Source organism: Ambystoma mexicanum, chromosome 1q (genome assembly GCF_040938575.1).
Source record: "Ambystoma mexicanum isolate Mex_15411 chromosome 1q, UKY_AmexF1_1, whole genome shotgun sequence".
Classification (NCBI taxonomy): domain Eukaryota; kingdom Metazoa; phylum Chordata; class Amphibia; order Caudata; family Ambystomatidae; genus Ambystoma; species Ambystoma mexicanum.
The window spans coordinates 214,749,098-214,768,123 of record NC_090922.1 but is presented as its reverse complement, the minus strand read 5'-3'; the positions used below and the strand labels follow the sequence as shown (position 1 = coordinate 214,768,123).

Below are 19,026 nucleotides of genomic sequence, written 5' to 3'. Positions count from 1 at the left end.
CAAGAAGTAGTTCTGTTTTGCAAGTTAAAAGGGTTTATTTGATAATTTAAACAATAGATATATATCACACTTTATAATAAATTAATAATTGAATAGCACACTTAATCTGATATGATAAAGATCAACAACGGAGAATCTGGCACTAGCACACTTCTTATAATCACTAATGAGTTGACATGAAATGGATAAGGTAGCACACTGGTGAATAGGAACAAAAGAAGAAGGTGGTACAAAATGCTTTATAGAGTTCAAATGGATGCAAGGTTGAATGAATGAAATGCAGTATAGAAAATACTCAATATGATTTCAACAATACAATGTAATCACTTTTCTCTGGCAATCCCCCTCCCCCCCTTGATGCAATGCAAGGAAATGGAAGGAAGCACACAGTTCTCAGAAATGCAATCAACTGTAATTCAATTCACCCCAGCAAGCTTAGACTACAGAAGTTTGAAAACACAGATAGGAGTTTTGAAAACACAGGCCCAAATTGCTTTGATATGTGCTGGCAATGAATTGAAAAGTATGCTAAAATACTTTTAATTCCCTTTCAGAGGTTCAGGGTGATTGGTATCTAGTTAATATTAGTCCAGGCTCACACTAGCAATGATGCAGGGATAGTTAGCAGGTTAAACGAATTTCTGGCAATGGAAGGCAAGCAGCAGCAGCTTTTTACACGTGAAAAAATTTGCAAATCGCGGCAAAATTCGTGGATGCGCCGAGCGCTATTACAGAGGAACCGCAAGGACTATCTCTATCGTTTTGGGGTCCTAGGAAAGCCTAGGATCTCAGCTTCCAAATGAAAGTTATTGCAAGTCTCTAGCCCAAACGGTTGCGGAGATATGACCGATTTACTAGAGGTCGTTTTTGGTTTTTGCAAATTTTAAACGCACACTTTTTCAGCTTTAAAAATGATGGCAGGATAACACAATTGCTAAGCTGCAGTTCTACTTAGATTAAAAATGGATTGAATTATATGATTTTAACTAAGAGAAGTGTTCTGAGTTTTGCTGAGTACTCACAAGAGATTTTGAACCGGAAAGCAGCTTTGTCACGATCTGGTCAACAGTCTGGTCAGGTCTTCCCGGGTTCTGCTCACAGCGCCTGGCCTCTGGAACTGCTCACAGCGGTCTGGTCTGGGTCTCTCTGGGTACAGCACTGCTTTCTCTCTGCTAGGCACCGGTTCTCTGGGTCGGGTCCTGCCTTCTCTTTGGGTATCTCTGTCACTGGGTTCTTGCAAAAGTTCTTGGCAAATTCAGACGGCTCGCCCGGCTGTCTGAAGAGTTCAGTTGCAAAAATATTTTGAGGCCTGCTGACAAATACTCTTGCTGGCAGTGGCCTTTTTGGTTAAGGTTCTGAAGTCTCTGTTTATCTTGGAGTCTAAGGGTTGGCTCTTTGAAGATTGATGGAGGTAAGTATGGATTTTTCCGGCAGAGTGCGTTGCAGCAAATGGAATTGAAGGTCCCTATCTGTCCTGACTCTCTGCTTTTATCTGTTTAGAATGTGGGTGTGTTCTAGCATCACTGACCCTACCTCTCTCTCAGCTTCTAATTGGTCAAACTTCCATTTCTTATTTGATTGGGGAATGAACTGTGAGTCAGAGGGATGTCATTTTACAGCCTGCAGAAAGTCCACTTCTCCTGTCAACTTACACACAAATCTAGATTTGAAACAAATACATATTTGCAGAGGTACATATTGTTTTAAAATCATATGCACCCATCATGCATTACAGGAGGTATCCCCTGTTCAAACTCTGCTCTTCCTGGGAGCTTGCATTCAGAAATGGCACATATTTCACTTTTTAACTGATTTTGCAATTTCTGACATTGACCCAACTTTACATACATGTGCGCAGGGAGTACGGACATTAACTGATGAAGTTTCAGATTTTTAACATGCATACATTTAGAGTTATCCCCACTTTTCCGCTGACACCCCCCTGAACATGCCACCGGGTCGAAAAACCTCTTAAAATGTGGGCAGAAAAATCACAAGAATTATGGTATCATTTATAAAATTTTCACATGTCCGCTCTATGAGTTATTCATCTTTTTAAAGTTATGTTCTGGCTCCAAAGGGGTGTGGTTTACCCTCAGTACAAGGTTGAATTTCTGGTTAATCCAGTTCTGCCAAGCCAGCTTGCTCTCACAGGCAGTGCCCCTCCCAGCTCCTGCCAAGAGGAAGCTACATTTTACGACTGCGGTAATAAAAACCTTTGCCTGAGTGAAGAGGGCTTTGTTCACTCTCCTGCAGAGCACAGGTAATTCAATTATCAGATAGCTGGCATATCCTTAGTGTGAGCAGCAAAAGGGCAGATGGCCTGGGAACACAGCTGTGACTCAAGTTTCCCTTCTGATGGGGGTAGTTGCCAGGCAGAATTCAGTTCCTTAAGCCAGGTTTCAGATAAAATGTCACTTTTTGTTCCCCAGTTCCTGCATTCAAATAAAACTAAACATTTTTACATATGCAGCTAGAATGCTGATTCTAAGTGCAAAACTATGGCATTTCAACAGTTACAAAGGCATGTGACACCAAACATAGGTCACTCATTTCATCTAAACATTTTCGATTTTAGTGTCTTTAAATCCAGTGCAACTTAAACTGCTGCAATCCACAGCTCAGCCAGTTTTGTTATAAGCATTGTTCTGGGCTCTTCATTTCCCAGATTTTGTAGGCACACAAAACTCCATTCTACCAAATGTCTGCTGGTGTTCAGTGAATATTTTGCACCTATTGCAATGTTTAAAATAGACACTTTGGCTTGCCTTCAGAGGAACACAGGGTGGTTTTAAAACGCCGGCTTTTGGATAGTGGTGAGTACTGGTACTGCACCCATTTTTGGGATTTAAGAAATGAATTCCCCACAATTCTAGGTTGCATTTGGCAATCAGCATTTCCATTCCCAATGGTTTCAGACTACTGTGAGGGTAGTCCAATGGTGGTTTTAGGCAGTGTCCTTCTGTGCCCATAACATCGGCAAAAATGGGTGGCAGCCTATTCTTCCTGCATTTCCCTGTGCATTTTCTGGGAAGCTCTGGCCATCATGATGTTTTCATGTCAGTACTGCACAGTTTTGAGGTAGGGCTCGGATGCATGGGTAAATACATCCCACAAGCCCCCCTCTTGGGATGGCCATTCGGTTTCACTGATGGGACTCGCAAGATCTGGGATGTTTCCTCATCTTCTTCCAATAGATGGCACAGTTCAGCATCTTCTTCTCCATCCGGTACTGATCGATCGGTTCTCCTCGCCGGTCCTGATGGGAATATTGGGCGGTCCACTGGGCCCATTGAATCTTCGTTCCCGGTCTCCGGATCGCCCTCCTCGGCCCGTCTTCAGGTTTTCTTTCTCCTAGGACGACAAAGGAAGAGCGGCAATACCTACTCATAGACGTTTTTCCACCACTGTTGAGATAGTGGGGCAGCATATGCATTTCATCATAACGAAACATTACATTCTTATTTTGAAAAACAGTATGACTAAGAGACAGTTTCATACAAATCACAGTATGTTAGAGACTAGATGTGGTACGTTTTATGATTGGAACTGAATTAGTCTGATACAGTACCCGCTAGGATTCCAGAGGATTCCTCCAGTTGTTGCAGAGTGTGCCTGGGATGGCAACATTTCAACTGGTTTATGTGGACCCACTTGTCTTCCCCCTCTGCCAAAGGACCTTGGGGGATGTGGATTTTGTAGGCCACAGGGGAGATCTTGTCGATGATCTCAAAGGGTCCCTTCCATGTAGGCAAAAATTTGCGCTGCTTGGCCTGGTTCCTTTGGAAGTTGTATAGATAGACCCGGTCTCCCACCTGATATTCCTTCCTGGAAGTTTTCAGGTCATAATGGGTCTTCATGCTATCAGCTGATCTTTCTAGATTCCGCTGAGCATAAGCAAAAGCATGTTGGAGGTGTTTCCTTAAATTCTCTACATACTCATGAGTAGTGGAGGCATTTATCAGTGTCTGCTCTTGGGTCCTGTAGAGCAAATGCTGCGGAAGCACCATCTTGCGCCCAGTCATCAGCTCAAATGGTGACATTTTGGTTGCAGATGAAGGGGTAGATCTGATGGCCATTAGGACCAGAGGTAATCGGATATCCCAACTTGGCCCCGAATCTGCCACAAACTTCTTTAATATGCTCACAATTGTCCGGTTATATCTCTCTACTGCCCCAGAAGAAGCTGGTCTATAAGCAATATGCAGCTTTCTCTTGACCCCCAGTATCTCCCACATCTTTGTCATTACTTCACTGGTGAAGTGGCTACCTCTGTCTGACTCAATCCTTTGAGGTAGACCAAAACGGGAAAAGATGTGGTTAATCATCAAGGCAGCTGCAGTTTCTGCCTTGCAATTTGGGGCTGGGAGACATTCCACCCACTTGGTAAACAAGCATGTCACGGTCAACATGTACTTATTCCCCCTAGCCGAGCGAATCACAGGGCCTACAAAGTCGATTTGTAAATCTGACCATGGCAATGTCATCCCCCTCTTTTGGAGAGGCGCACGGTGCGTGAGGGATGATGGCTGAAATTGTGCACACACAAGACACCCCTTCAAGTATTGGTCGAGGTCCTGCCCCATGTGTGGCCAGTATGCAACCTCTCTTAAGATTTCCAATGTTGTGTGAAACCCCCTATGACCGGCAGTGGCCGCATCATGGGCGTGACTTAACATCAGGCTTCGGAATGAGGTAGGAACCACCCACTGATCGTGGCCAGCTTTGGATTTCCTTACCAGCAAACCGTCTTGGATTCTGAACATTTTTGGACATTTCATCAACACTCTTAGGTCCTCTTTCCCAGTGTAATCGGTATCCGTCAGGGGAAAGTTCTCAGGGTCCTCAAGGTGCTGGTAAAATTTACCAATTATTGGATCCCCCTTCTGAGCAGTAATCAAATCAGCATCAGGGGTCTCCTTACTCCATTGTGCAATTGAAAGGTCGTTGTGAGCATTTGTCTGGGACCTAGTGATGGCAGTGACCTGGATTTCCCCCAACAGGGACTCAATCTCAATTAGATCCCCTTGGATGGCTCCGGTTTTGGCCAGCTGATCAGCTAAGTCATTTCCAGTTTTGTCTGGTCCCTCTACTTTGGAATGACCCTTGATCTTTTTCCAATAGATGGTCATCTCATTCAAGGTGACCAGATCATCAATGTTTTGGATCAACTTCCCATGCTTCAAGGGTTTGTTGTTAGCACATAACATGCCTCTGGTTTTCCAATTAACCAGGTGCTCCACAAACCCGTTCCGTACATAATCCGAATCTGTGATTATGACCAGTTCGCGGAGTTGATGCTGGACAGCAGTGAGGATGGCCTGATGCACAGCCATCAATTCTGCCACCTGACTACTTCGGGGACCAATTTTGTATCCAGCGGAGGGTTCTGGGGACTCATTCACCCATGCATTCCCTACGCCGGCCACCAGTTCTTTCTCCCCGTTGTTGTCAACATGGTAAGAGCATCCATCCACATATACAGTGGGCATTCCCTCACACTTGTCTTCTTCAAAGACTTTGTGTGGGGAATTAAGGTATGCCTCCATGTTGTCCTTGATTTTCAGACTTTCGTCCTCGAGACAGTTTTCTCTGGCACAATCATGCAAGTCAGCCAGACCTTGCGCGAGGGGACTCTTCTTGTTTTGGCCATATCTGACCTCCACAGGAAAGCCTTGCATTGACAGAATCCAGGAAGTAATTCGGGAATTACTCACATTTCCGGCCCGGATTCTGTCACTTTGGAGATATTGCAGAGGCTGGTGTGGAGTCTCCACTATGATGTGCTCCCCCTGGATAAACGGGCGGTAATTCTTCAATGCCCACACCGTTGCCAGGAGTGCCTTCTCACAATCGTTGAATTTTTCCTCCACAGAGGATAAAGTTTTGCTCGCATAGGAGATTACTTTATTGACCTTGTCATGCTTTTGATATAATACTGCCGTCAAGCACGTATTAGAGAACCCTGTCTCCAGGAAGAACTCCTTGTTTCTGACCGGGTAAGCTAGGCAAGGCGCTTGTGAGAGGCTTCTTTTGAGTTGTTTTACTGCCTCGGCTTGTTCTGGACCCCATTCCCACTTGACCCCCCCCTTCAGGAGATGAATCAGGGGTCTGGTGATCTCTGCGTAGCCCTCAATGAACTTTCTGCTGTAATTAGTCAGTCCAAGGAGGCTCCTTAGTTCCCGCAGAGTTGTGGGGTCTTTCAGTTTCTGAAGTGCTTCCACTTTCTTTTCCTGGGGACAGAGACCCTGAGGAGTAATCTCATGCCCCAAGAAATTAACACGGGTTCTACACCACTGTGCTTTCTGAAAGGAAAGTTTTGCTCCGGCGGCCCTCAACTGTGTCAGAACATAACGGATCTCCGCTATGTGTTCCTCCACAGATGAACTTTTGATGAGGACATCATCTACATAAGCCAGGTTACCCCTCGCACCCAGGTCGGGCATGGCCTTATGTAGGAAAATGTTGAATTCATTGCCGGAGTTGAGGTATCCGAAGGGAGTCCGGGTCCATGTGTATTGCTGGCCCCCAAAGGTAAAAGCCAGCTTGTATTGGTCCTCCCTACTGACAGGCACAGTCCAGTATCCATTGGTCTGGTCTATTGCAGTGAATACCTGTGACCCCTGAATCTGGGCCAGCCCTTGGTCAATGTAGGGCAGAGGCCATCGGGAAGTATGGACCCGTTTGTTGAGCTCCCTAAGGTCGGCGCAGAGTCTCCACTGGCCGTTTGGCTTCAATATTCCCAGCACCGGATTATTGAAGGTGCTGTGGACGGGACGGATTATTCCCCGGGACTCAAGGTTCTTAATTATTTCAGTAAGGGACTCCATTGATGCGAGAGGCAAGCGATATTGCTTCACAAACACAGGAGTCATGCCAGGGTCCGTGGGGATTGTTGTGGTGTGGATGTCGGTGCGACCACAGTCATATGAGTCTACCGCAAAGAGATCTTGGAAATCCAAGAAAACTTGTTTCAACTTTTGCTTTTGTTCCAGAGTCACACAGGCATCAGCTAGGTTGACTCTCTCTTCCACCATCTGCCTAAAGCCTGGAAAGACTTCTGGTTTGGCTATCTCCGCGGCCTCCTCCAGCTGGGTGGAGAAGTCCCTGGTCAGAGTGCTGATTTGGACTGGAGGCTTCAGGTGGGAAAGGCAGCCCTCATGGACCTGGAAAATCACCTCATCCCTCCTGAAGTCACAAGTCACATCTTCCTTACCATAGGGGCAGGAAGTGTACACCAGGAAGTTCCCCCCATGCCGGGTAAAAATCCTGTCTGGTGTTGTATTGTCATCACTGTCACTGTCAAAGCAGTCCATGGGGATTGGTCCTAACAGTTCATTTAATAAGTCGATGGAAAAATGTCGGTCATCAACCGCCATTCCAATAATGGTGCCTGCGGCTAGAGTAATACTCTTTAAGTCGCTGTTATCCACCTCTATTAGAATGGTGTCATGTTCTATGTTGACTAATGGAGTTGGGTTTACCCCCAACCCTTGCTGTTGGAGAGAAGCGTTTAGATGTATGTAAGCATCAGGGTTTTTCAACTCTTGTCCCCTTTTAACTTTCACTTCCAGGGAGAATTGTCGGGTCCTTTCTGGGATGGTGACTTCCTCTTTAACCTGGATTTCAACTGCATAAGGTAGCAATTGAGCTGACCTAAATGCTTTTTCTGGATCATCAAAGCCCATGGGATTATCCGCTAATCGGGACCAAGCTTTGAAGTTTATTAGGTCCAAACTAATGGCAAAGCGATTGAGAATGTCACTGCCTAAGTAAAAGGCGGCAGGGACGTCTCGCACGACCCAACAATTGTGGACTATGCTCTTGTTGCCAATGGAGATTTTGAGCATACACCTGCTTGGCAGGAGATGTTTGGAATTAGGTGCTTCCAGGTCCATTTCCCATTTGTCTATCAGTTTGAAGGTGGGAATGGCTGGATCTTTTGGGAGTTGGCGAAACATGGCTTCGCTGATGAAGCTCTTACCGTTGTTCACACACACTCGAGCGAGAACAGAGTCCTTCCCATCATTTAACTGAACAGGGATGAACAACTTCTCTCCAATTTGCTGAATATCAGCCAGGCTTTGAGCTGATTTCACATCTTTCTGGACTATAGGAGTGGGAGTTTCAGATTGTGGATTGGTATAGAATTTCAAAGTGTTTCCTTCCAGCGTGGAATACCACTTTAGACTGGAAGGAAGGTTGATTTTCAGAAATAGAGAGGACCCCCCATCACCAGTCTGTTGTCCTACTGCTATGACTGTCACGTCTGGAATTTGGTTGTTCTGGAAGTGAAATTCTACTTGGTCGGATTTTTGTTCAACCATGTGGCATGTGCCGTTTAAACTAACATGGTTGACACTCTGTTTTAATTTTATTGGTCGGCTAGCCTGGGTCCAGAGGACCTTGTTTACACAATCTATTAGGGGTGACAACCTTCTCAGGAGGTCATTCCCTAGTAAACAAGGGGTGCCCTCTGGGGTCACAACTATGACCGGGTGTTTCAACTTATGTCGCCCAATTTTAATGTCCAAATCTGCCGTCCCCTCGACGGGAATTTCCTTCCCGTCAAAGTTCTGCAGTTGTCCAGGAAGAGAGGTGAGAGGAATTTGGTAATTCTCTCCCCTTCCTGCATTCAGTTCATCAAAGGCCCTTCTGGACAGAAGGGTAGCTTGAGATCCAGTGTCCACCAGTGCCGAGATTGTACCCTGCCCCTGTACTTGTACTGGGGCATAATATCTTCCCTCCTTCTCCTCCAGGGGGCACAGGTAATGTACATTTTTGGACAACTGGTGGGCTAACTTTCTGGTTTTGGACATCGATAGCGAAGAGATTTGGGCAGAATTCTGTGGAGAGTCTTGGGAATCTGAAAGAAAAAGTTGGCAACTGGAGATCAGAGCCATTGTGGGTTCCCCTGGTTCCGGTTCTGGGCTGCCCCCCCCTTTTTGGAGGCAGTCCCCAGGATGGGTTTGAACCAGGGGATTTTCTTGCTGTTGGTTCTGGGATGAGATGGTGGGCGGCGGTAGCTCAGTCTCCACATCTCCCCAGTCTGGATTTGCATCCCTAGGGACCCATTTTTCTTTGGGGGGAGTTCCCCCCTCTCTGAAGGAGAAGATCCTTTTCCCAGGATCCTCTGAGGATCCCTCTCCCTCAAATTGGAAGATCTGTACCTCCTCCTCAAACTGAGTCTGTTTGGGTCTTTTGTTTCTCCTACCCCCCCTCTGCTCCTTAGGAGGCAGACTTTCAGGGGCAAGAGATTTCGTTTCCGGTTCCTGGGTTTCCAGGGGCTGTTTACAAGTGAGGAAGGAAGCTTCCTCCAAGGCTTTACACCCCCCTTCCCTTTGTGCCTCCTCCCTGGGAACCGGTGAGTTATCGGGGTGCTGCCCCCGTCATTGTTCTGGGGCACCAGGTCCAGAGTTGGGTGCGTTCTGCGCCGGCATGCCGGTCTGAGGGTTCTGCTGAGCCCTCAGTATGTGACCCAGATCCCGCGCCATGTTTTGAACCTGGCGCTCTAACTGGGAAACCCGCTCAGGCTGATACGGGGCCCTGTTTTCTCCCCTGGGCTGATCCCGGGAAGGGTAGCTGTCCCTTCTTTGGTAGTACCCCTGGTTGGGAAGATTTGGGTACCCCTCCACCCTTGGCCTCCCCTCTCCCGGATTCAGTGGTCTGGGCTCAGGGAATTGGGGAAAGAAGGATGGATGGTTTTGGGGCTGAAAGTCGGGAGGATATCTGGGGAAAAAGTTCTGCCCAGGGTTTGGTAAATTTCTGCCCTCCTGTGGGAAGTTAGGAGGGAAGTTCCCTGGGTTAGGTGCTTGGCTGGATCCCCCCCCTTGGGCTGGAGGAGTCCACACATAACCCAGGATGGGTCGATTTCCCTTGTAACGGGGGCTTACATAATCAGGAGAGCGAGGGACCCCATTTGTGGGGCTGCCTCCTTGGCTCCCTGTCTGTGACTGACCCGAGGACCTTCTGGGCCTAGCATTATTAGGTGCAGGTAGGTTTTTAGGCCCCCCCATCTCCAAATCCAAAACGGGGGTGACCTTTACCTCTGCCACCTTGGCAGCAGCAGGGGTGCTGTTGGTTTTGGGGTTTTTCTGGGCATTACTTTTGCTATCTACCGGTTTCTGCACCTCATAGATCCGGGTAGCCTGTTCAATGACCCAGTCTAAAGATCTTTTCTCGTGAAAATCCCTCACGAGCTGGGTCATGATATATTTGGGCAAGGCATGGAAAAACGTATTTATGAACTCTCTACTATCTGTGCGCACCCTTCTTGTGGTCTGTGCAAAAGCACGCTTTAACTCCTGCACAAATTCTTGTGGGGCCTGATCCTCCCCACATTGCAAATTGTAGGCTGCCTTGCGAGCCTCTTGAGGATTTCTGTGAACAGAAAAATGTTTCAGGATGGCCGCCTTATATGTGGACCATCTTAAATGATTTTGATCCTCCAGCCCCGCAAAGAAACTGGAGTATTCCGGGGAGAAGGTCCACTTTACATATTGAATACAGCTTTGGCTGTCCTTCAAATGGAAAGTCTCCATCATTTGTTCAAACAACTCTAAGTGCTCCCAAACAGAATACTTAGCGTTCTTATGGTAAGGCGTGATGACGCTCCTGATCGCCTTAATCTGCTTTAAGGGGTCCTTAAGCAAGGCCCTTTTTGCCTTATTGGCCTTTTTGGTTCGGGTAACCCTTGTCCATTCTTCCTCGGACTCAGAGGCACTGCTCCCAGAGGTCCCCGTCTGTTCTTCCAGGTTTTCCCGGATTCTGCGAGCCTGGGAATGGCTGGCAGAATGTGGGGACCTGGTCTCCTGTGTCCTGCGCAGTTCAGAGGAGTCTTCAGATTCCTCCTTGCTGCCAGGATTTGATGGGTACCCCCTCCACTGACCTAACTGGGCAGAGGTTTTCAGGATGCCCTTAATGGGCCTACTCTCCTGGGGTTCCCCATTGAACTGTACTGTACTTGGGTGCCCATACCCGGATGCCCACCCCTCCATTCCTGAGTGGTACTGGCCTATGAGCCCCATACTCTTAGCTGGATAGTAATCTGCCATCCCTGTGGCCCTGTGCTCATGTGCGCCAGGGGACATGGGGGTGGTAGAGTCCAGGGACTGGGGGAGATGAGGGCCCCTGATGTTAGGGCTCCTGCGGTTATGGTCAGGAGTCTCTCTTTCCCAGCGGACCTCATCTCTATCCGCCCCTGCTCCCTGTTGCAATGCAAGAGCCTGCATTTGTGCTTTCAATTCCTCAGTCAAGGCCTTACTCGACTCTATCAGTTTCTCCTGCATCGCTACCTGTTGCTGGAGCCTCTCATTGTGCTGGCAGAGAGCCTCATTTTCCCTCTGTGCTTCCTGATTGGTCCTGGAGCACTGGGCCAGTCTTTGCTGCAGGAGGGTTACCTCCTGATTCCCATCCCTACTGGCCTGCTCCTTTCTTGCCAGAGCATCTTCCACCCTTCTGGTGTGCTCTACCAAGTTCTGGTTTTCTTTTTGGAGGTCACCCAGCCCCTGGTGGGCCAGGTGATTTTCTTCCATTTTTCTTTTTAAATGGCAGACTTCCTGGCCTAAGGTATCCCTTTCCTGACTAAGAGCCTGCATCTGTGCCGCCAGGTCGTCCCTTTGCCGTTGAAGGGCACCAGCTTTTTGGCGCTCCTCATCAAACTCTGCCTGGGTATCCAGGTCTTTCAAGATCAGCTTGTTGCTCTCTACCTTCACTCTATCTAGATGACTTTGCAGGGTGGCTACCTGCTCCGTGCATGCCCTGTTAAAGTCTAATTGTTGCTCCAGCTTTTTCTGGCTCTGCAGTAAGGAGTCCAAACTGTCTTGGTGCTCCTTCTGCAGGGCCAGAAATCTAGTATCCTGTTCTACCTTTTCCTGTTGCAGCACATCCAAATCCTTCTTTATTTTAATGATGTGCTGCCTACTATCATCTTCTGACTCCTGGCTCCTCTGCAGCCTCTGCTCAGAAGAGACCAGGTCAGATTGGGCCTTCTGTAATGCCATCTGTTGCCTATTTGCCAGATTTTGGCTTTCAGCACATCTATCCTGCATGTCTCCCATGTATAGGTACAGGTATGCTGCTATCCTGGCAATCTTATTGTGTTCCTCTTTGGCTTTAGGAGCCATATATAGCTCACTCAGGGCCACATGTAAGGGACCCTGATCTCTATATATATCTGACCCTGTTTCAGTGACCTGTTGTGTGATGGCCTGCAACCACGCATCCTGGCCCTGTTCGGTCCATTCACCTCTCACAAATAGCTTATGCAAGAGGTGCTCTCTGGCTATTTTCATGTCTACTAAGGTCGTCATTCTAGAGATTGGTCTCTGTCCTGACTTACAGAAGTTAGTATTTTATTTTTGCAGAACAGAACTTTTCTTGGAGTGTCCCTTTTGAGGAATGCTTTACAGCGTAATGCAGCGTGGTGATCCGACTGGATGTATGTATCCCGTCAGTTAGCACACTGTATTAAGCTGCACAAGTGGTATTCTAACCCAAACGTCCGGCTCGAGCCCCCAATTTGTAAGAGGATTCAATTCAACACTACAGCTAAGTCAGCGCCTAGTCTATAATACTGAATGAAAACCCTTATTGATATATCTTTATGTCCAGTTCATGCGTTCTGGATGACTACCCCTATATAACACCCCTCTCTTGGAATCCCCCTGACCCCACTGAGCCAAGAAGTAGTTCTGTTTTGCAAGTTAAAAGGGTTTATTTGATAATTTAAACAATAGATATATATCACACTTTATAATAAATTAATAATTGAATAGCACACTTAATCTGATATGATAAAGATCAACAACGGAGAATCTGGCACTAGCACACTTCTTATAATCACTAATGAGTTGACATGAAATGGATAAGGTAGCACACTGGTGAATAGGAACAAAAGAAGAAGGTGGTACAAAATGCTTTATAGAGTTCAAATGGATGCAAGGTTGAATGAATGAAATGCAGTATAGAAAATACTCAATATGATTTCAACAATACAATGTAATCACTTTTCTCTGGCAATCCCCCTCCCCCCCTTGATGCAATGCAAGGAAATGGAAGGAAGCACACAGTTCTCAGAAATGCAATCAACTGTAATTCAGTTCACCCCAGCAAGCTTAGACTACAGAAGTTTGAAAACACAGATAGGAGTTTTGAAAACACAGGCCCAAATTGCTTTGATATGTGCTGGCAATGAATTGAAAAGTATGCTAAAATACTTTTAATTCCCTTTCAGAGGTTCAGGGTGATTGGTATCTAGTTAATATTAGTCCAGGCTCACACTAGCAATGATGCAGGGATAGTTAGCAGGTTAAACGAATTTCTGGCAATGGAAGGCAAGCAGCAGCAGCTTTTTACACGTGAAAAAATTTGCAAATCGCGGCAAAATTCGTGGATGCGCCGAGCGCTATTACAGAGGAACCGCAAGGACTATCTCTATCGTTTTGGGGTCCTAGGAAAGCCTAGGATCTCAGCTTCCAAATGAAAGTTATTGCAAGTCTCTAGCCCAAACGGTTGCGGAGATATGACCGATTTACTAGAGGTCGTTTTTGGTTTTTGCAAATTTTAAACGCACACTTTTTCAGCTTTAAAAATGATGGCAGGATAACACAATTGCTAAGCTGCAGTTCTACTTAGATTAAAAATGGATTGAATTATATGATTTTAACTAAGAGAAGTGTTCTGAGTTTTGCTGAGTACTCACAAGAGATTTTGAACCGGAAAGCAGCTTTGTCACGATCTGGTCAACAGTCTGGTCAGGTCTTCCCGGGTTCTGCTCACAGCGCCTGGCCTCTGGAACTGCTCACAGCGGTCTGGTCTGGGTCTCTCTGGGTACAGCACTGCTTTCTCTCTGCTAGGCACCGGTTCTCTGGGTCGGGTCCTGCCTTCTCTTTGGGTATCTCTGTCACTGGGTTCTTGCAAAAGTTCTTGGCAAATTCAGACGGCTCGCCCGGCTGTCTGAAGAGTTCAGTTGCAAAAATATTTTGAGGCCTGCTGACAAATACTCTTGCTGGCAGTGGCCTTTTTGGTTAAGGTTCTGAAGTCTCTGTTTATCTTGGAGTCTAAGGGTTGGCTCTTTGAAGATTGATGGAGGTAAGTATGGATTTTTCCGGCAGAGTGCGTTGCAGCAAATGGAATTGAAGGTCCCTATCTGTCCTGACTCTCTGCTTTTATCTGTTTAGAATGTGGGTGTGTTCTAGCATCACTGACCCTACCTCTCTCTCAGCTTCTAATTGGTCAAACTTCCATTTCTTATTTGATTGGGGAATGAACTGTGAGTCAGAGGGATGTCATTTTACAGCCTGCAGAAAGTCCACTCCTCCTGTCAACTTACACACAAATCTAGATTTGAAACAAATACATATTTGCAGAGGTACATATTGTTTTAAAATCATATGCACCCATCATGCATTACAGGAGGTATCCCCTGTTCAAACTCTGCTCTTCCTGGGAGCTTGCATTCAGAAATGGCACATATTTCACTTTTTAACTGATTTTGCAATTTCTGACATTGACCCAACTTTACATACATGTGCGCAGGGAGTACGGACATTAACTGATGAAGTTTCAGATTTTTAACATGCATACATTTAGAGTTATCCCCACTTTTCCGCTGACACCCCCCTGAACATGCCACCGGGTCGAAAAACCTCTTAAAATGTGGGCAGAAAAATCACAAGAATTATGGTATCATTTATAAAATTTTCACATGTCCGCTCTATGAGTTATTCATCTTTTTAAAGTTATGTTCTGGCTCCAAAGGGGTGTGGTTTACCCTCAGCACAAGGTTGAATTTCTGGTTAATCCAGTTCTGCCAAGCCAGCTTGCTCTCACAGGCAGTGCCCCTCCCAGCTCCTGCCAAGAGGAAGCTACATTTTACGACTGCGGTAATAAAAACCTTTGCCTGAGTGAAGAGGGCTTTGTTCACTCTCCTGCAGAGCACAGGTAATTCAATTATCAGATAGCTGGCATATCCTTAGTGTGAGCAGCAAAAGGGCAGATGGCCTGGGAACACAGCTGTGACTCAAGTTTCCCTTCTGATGGGGGTAGTTGCCAGGCAGAATTCAGTTCCTTAAGCCAGGTTTCAGATAAAATGTCACTTTTTGTTCCCCAGTTCCTGCATTCAAATAAAACTAAACATTTTTACATATGCAGCTAGAATGCTGATTCTAAGTGCAAAACTATGGCATTTCAACAGTTACAAAGGCATGTGACACCAAACATAGGTCACTCATTTCATCTAAACATTTTCGATTTTAGTGTCTTTAAATCCAGTGCAACTTAAACTGCTGCAATCCACAGCTCAGCCAGTTTTGTTATAAGCATTGTTCTGGGCTCTTCATTTCCCAGATTTTGTAGGCACACAAAACTCCATTCTACCAAATGTCTGCTGGTGTTCAGTGAATATTTTGCACCTATTGCAATGTTTAAAATAGACACTTTGGCTTGCCTTCAGAGGAACACAGGGTGGTTTTAAAACGCCGGCTTTTGGATAGTGGTGAGTACTGGTAATGCACCCATTTTTGGGATTTAAGAAATGAATTCCCCACAATTCTAGGTTGCATTTGGCAATCAGCATTTCCATTCCCAATGGTTTCAGACTACTGTGAGGGTAGTCCAATGGTGGTTTTAGGCAGTGTCCTTCTGTGCCCATAACATCGGCAAAAATGGGTGGCAGCCTATTCTTCCTGCATTTCCCTGTGCATTTTCTGGGAAGCTCTGGCCATCATGATGTTTTCATGTCAGTACTGCACAGTTTTGAGGTAGGGCTCGGATGCATGGGTAAATACATCCCACAGGAGGTGGGCAGCAGTCAGAGAAAAGCAAGGGAAGCAGAGTGACCAGGGAAGAGTGGTGCTTCCGTTTACAAAGAAAAATAAAACTTTTTAAAAAATACAGGAGTATCAAGGGAGATTGCAGGAGAAGCATGGGAGACCGAAGGGTCGCGGCTGCGACCCCAAGTGACCCCCAAATGACATCCCTGATGAGACAGCAATGCATAAGAAGCATGAGATGTGGAATGAAAGATTAATCAGAATAGAGAGGAGTCGGGAGAGAACCCATCAAATCAAGAGATAGCAAAAGCGAGGAGTAAAATCAGGACTTAGGAGAGAAATAAAAAGACAATAGAATGCAAGGAAAAGGAGATAGAGAAGGATAGAGGCAAGTGGGAGGAAGTTAAAGATCAAAAAAAGAGACGATAGGATGAAGGATGAAAAGAGAAGTAAGAACAGAAAAAAATGTGGGTAATTAGGAAGAGGAGATTGCAAGACAGAAATTTAAGTGCAGCAAGAGTCAGGCAGTGAATATAGAGTGAGGGGCACAAAGAAGAGGAAAGTGAGCAGGAGTGTGACTATATATACATGTTTTATTTAACCCTCTTTTGGGCAGAGGATGTGGGCAAGGAAGAGAAAGAAGAAGGCAAGAGAAACTGAAATTGGGAGGCAAATGCAGAGGAGCCCTACAGCAACACATAGGCGGCGTCACAAAATGAGGCAGCGAGAGGGACATCAAAGAGAGGCAGGAATGCCAGGGCCAACACCACACGAAACAAGAATACATGTCTAGAAGGAAGAAAGACACCAGAAAACAGAAATGTGAAGAGGAATTGATGAATAGCTACATACACAAATATTGCAGGGAAAACAATAACAATAGAGTCGAGGACGTTATTTCTGACCTTATTATATCTGCACTGTTATTAGCATTAAAACAGAAAGTGTGAATTGCACATGAGGAGGCCCAGAAAGGTATCCCCGATGCACGCTGATTCACTTGCTATGAAACCCGCCGTGAACCCACGAGGAACCACTACAAAACGTTAAGGGGTCATTTTTCTCGTGAAATGGAGGCGCAGAATGCTTTTATGCCTCCATTTAACACTCTGCCCCGCTTTAATGACTTTCTAAGGAGTAGGAAGGGAGCCAAACGGAGTCTGTATTTGGAAGAGCGCCCGGTTTTATGCCTTCATGAGATTTTGATGCAGGCGTAAAACCAATGGATTGCAAAGGACTACACCTCGCATTTACACCCGGTTGATAGTGGATGGATTGCAATGGAGTATGCTTCACATTTACACCCGGTAGATAGCGGGTGGATTGCAATGGACTGCACCTCGCATTTACACCCGATTGATAGCGGGTGGATTGCAATGGACTACGCCTCGCATTTACACCCGGTAGATAGCGGGTGGATTGCAATGGACTATGCCTCGCATTTACACCCGGTAGATAGCGGGTGGATTGCAATGGACTATGCCTCGCATTTACACCCGATTGATAGCGGGTGGATTGCAATGGACTACGCCTCGCATTTACACCCGGTAGATAGCGGGTGGGTTGCAATGGACTACCCCTCGCATTTACACCCGGTAGATAGCGGGTGGATTGCAATGGACTACGCCTCGCATTTACACCCGGTAGATAGCGGTGGATTGCAATGGACTATGCCTCGCATTTACACCCGGTAGATAGCGGGTGGATTGCACTGGACTACGCCTCGCATTTACACCCGGTAGATAGCGGTGGATTGCAATGGACTACGCCTCGCATTTACACCCGGTAGATAGCGGGTGGATTGCAATGGCCTACACCTTGCATTTACACCCGGTAGATAGCGGGTGGATTGCAATGGACTACGCCTTGCATTTACACCCGGTAGATAGCGGGTGGATTGCATTGGAATTCATTATAAAACAACACCTCCAAACGGTCATTTTAAGGCAGCATTTTATTTCTCACAAAGCAGAGAATAAAAGTGATTAGTAAAAGGCGACGTCCTTTTCACGTTGCACTCAGCTTTGTGACCCAACAGCACATACGTGCTAAACCTGTCAGTGTCATGCAGGACATGTGTGTTTTTTTTACAATAAAAAATAAAACAATGTTACATATTATATGTAACACTATTTTGGATACCGTTGGCTGTTTGCAGCAATTAAAACGATTACTCGGACACAGCACTTTGTTGTATATGGAAGTACCACCAATGGTATGCCCACCATCGGAGCAAGGACCTTAATTCTTCAGGGAAAAAGTGAACGTCAGCTGTTAACAATAAGTGCACCATCGAACTTGTGGGAGGCATAATGACCACATGCGATTTAAAACAAATTCTGGCGTATTCTGCCCCATTTCCATAGTAGACAAATCCCCGGGCAGTGCAGTGGCCGCTGCCCAGTGCCATGCAACCGGGCAGAGCCCAGGTGCTTGGCGGTCACAGGAGAGATGAGCCAAGTGCCGACAGTGGGCTGCATAGCCCCAGATCTGGGGTCCAGCAAAACATGTCTCCCCTGATCTCCGGAAATTAATGTGCATCCCTTTATCTTAGTGCATTTGGATAGCTTTAAACGATGCTGCGCTGCCACACTGTGGTCGTGACGGATCAGGGGCGAGACACCTACCCACAAGACCACTTGCAACTCTGATAAGGGCTCCTCTGAAATCCCCCGCTAAGATTGTACAATACAGGAAACGTTTAGGTGCAACTTTTTGGCCTTGAAAGAGTTGTACTTTTTATACTTTGCTTGCAACATTTTAGGACACACTATTCCCTTGGGCTATTTTGCAGGTGTTCATGATTAATCTTCTGAGCGGTTGAGCAGCAAGTGTTTACGGGGTGTGTGGGGTTGGGGTGAGATCAATACCCTATCCCTATCCACCCAGTCATTAGTGCCTGTTGGGATACCACAGCAAAACAATTCCATTTCCAGGTCTTGAATGAGACACTTGCAGAGCCAGGATCTTTGGTCCCATCTATAGCAATGGGTTATCAATTATTCACTAGACATTATCAGCTGTCACTTCCCCAAACAGCTGGGACACAACATTTAGAGATCTGAATTCATAAATTGGGAAACTAGTACACACAAGTTTGTAAAGACACCCCCCATCCTTACTGTGACGATATACATGAGCAATTGCCATTGCAGTATATCAATGTGAGTGTGTGTCTTTACAGTAGCAGTGTCCATTCAACTTAAGTGGAGTGTTACCGCCATGCAGTCTTTATAACGAAAATGTTATGAAG

At 46.2% G+C, this 19,026-nt stretch overlaps 1 protein-coding gene across 1 annotated transcript in view; it reads right to left on the bottom strand.

The window, feature by feature from the left end:
* The window catches only part of LOC138526746 (cytoplasmic phosphatidylinositol transfer protein 1-like), a 511,789-nt gene that overhangs the window by 231,614 nt on the left and 261,149 nt on the right, over positions 1–19,026 (bottom strand). The window lies entirely within an intron of this gene.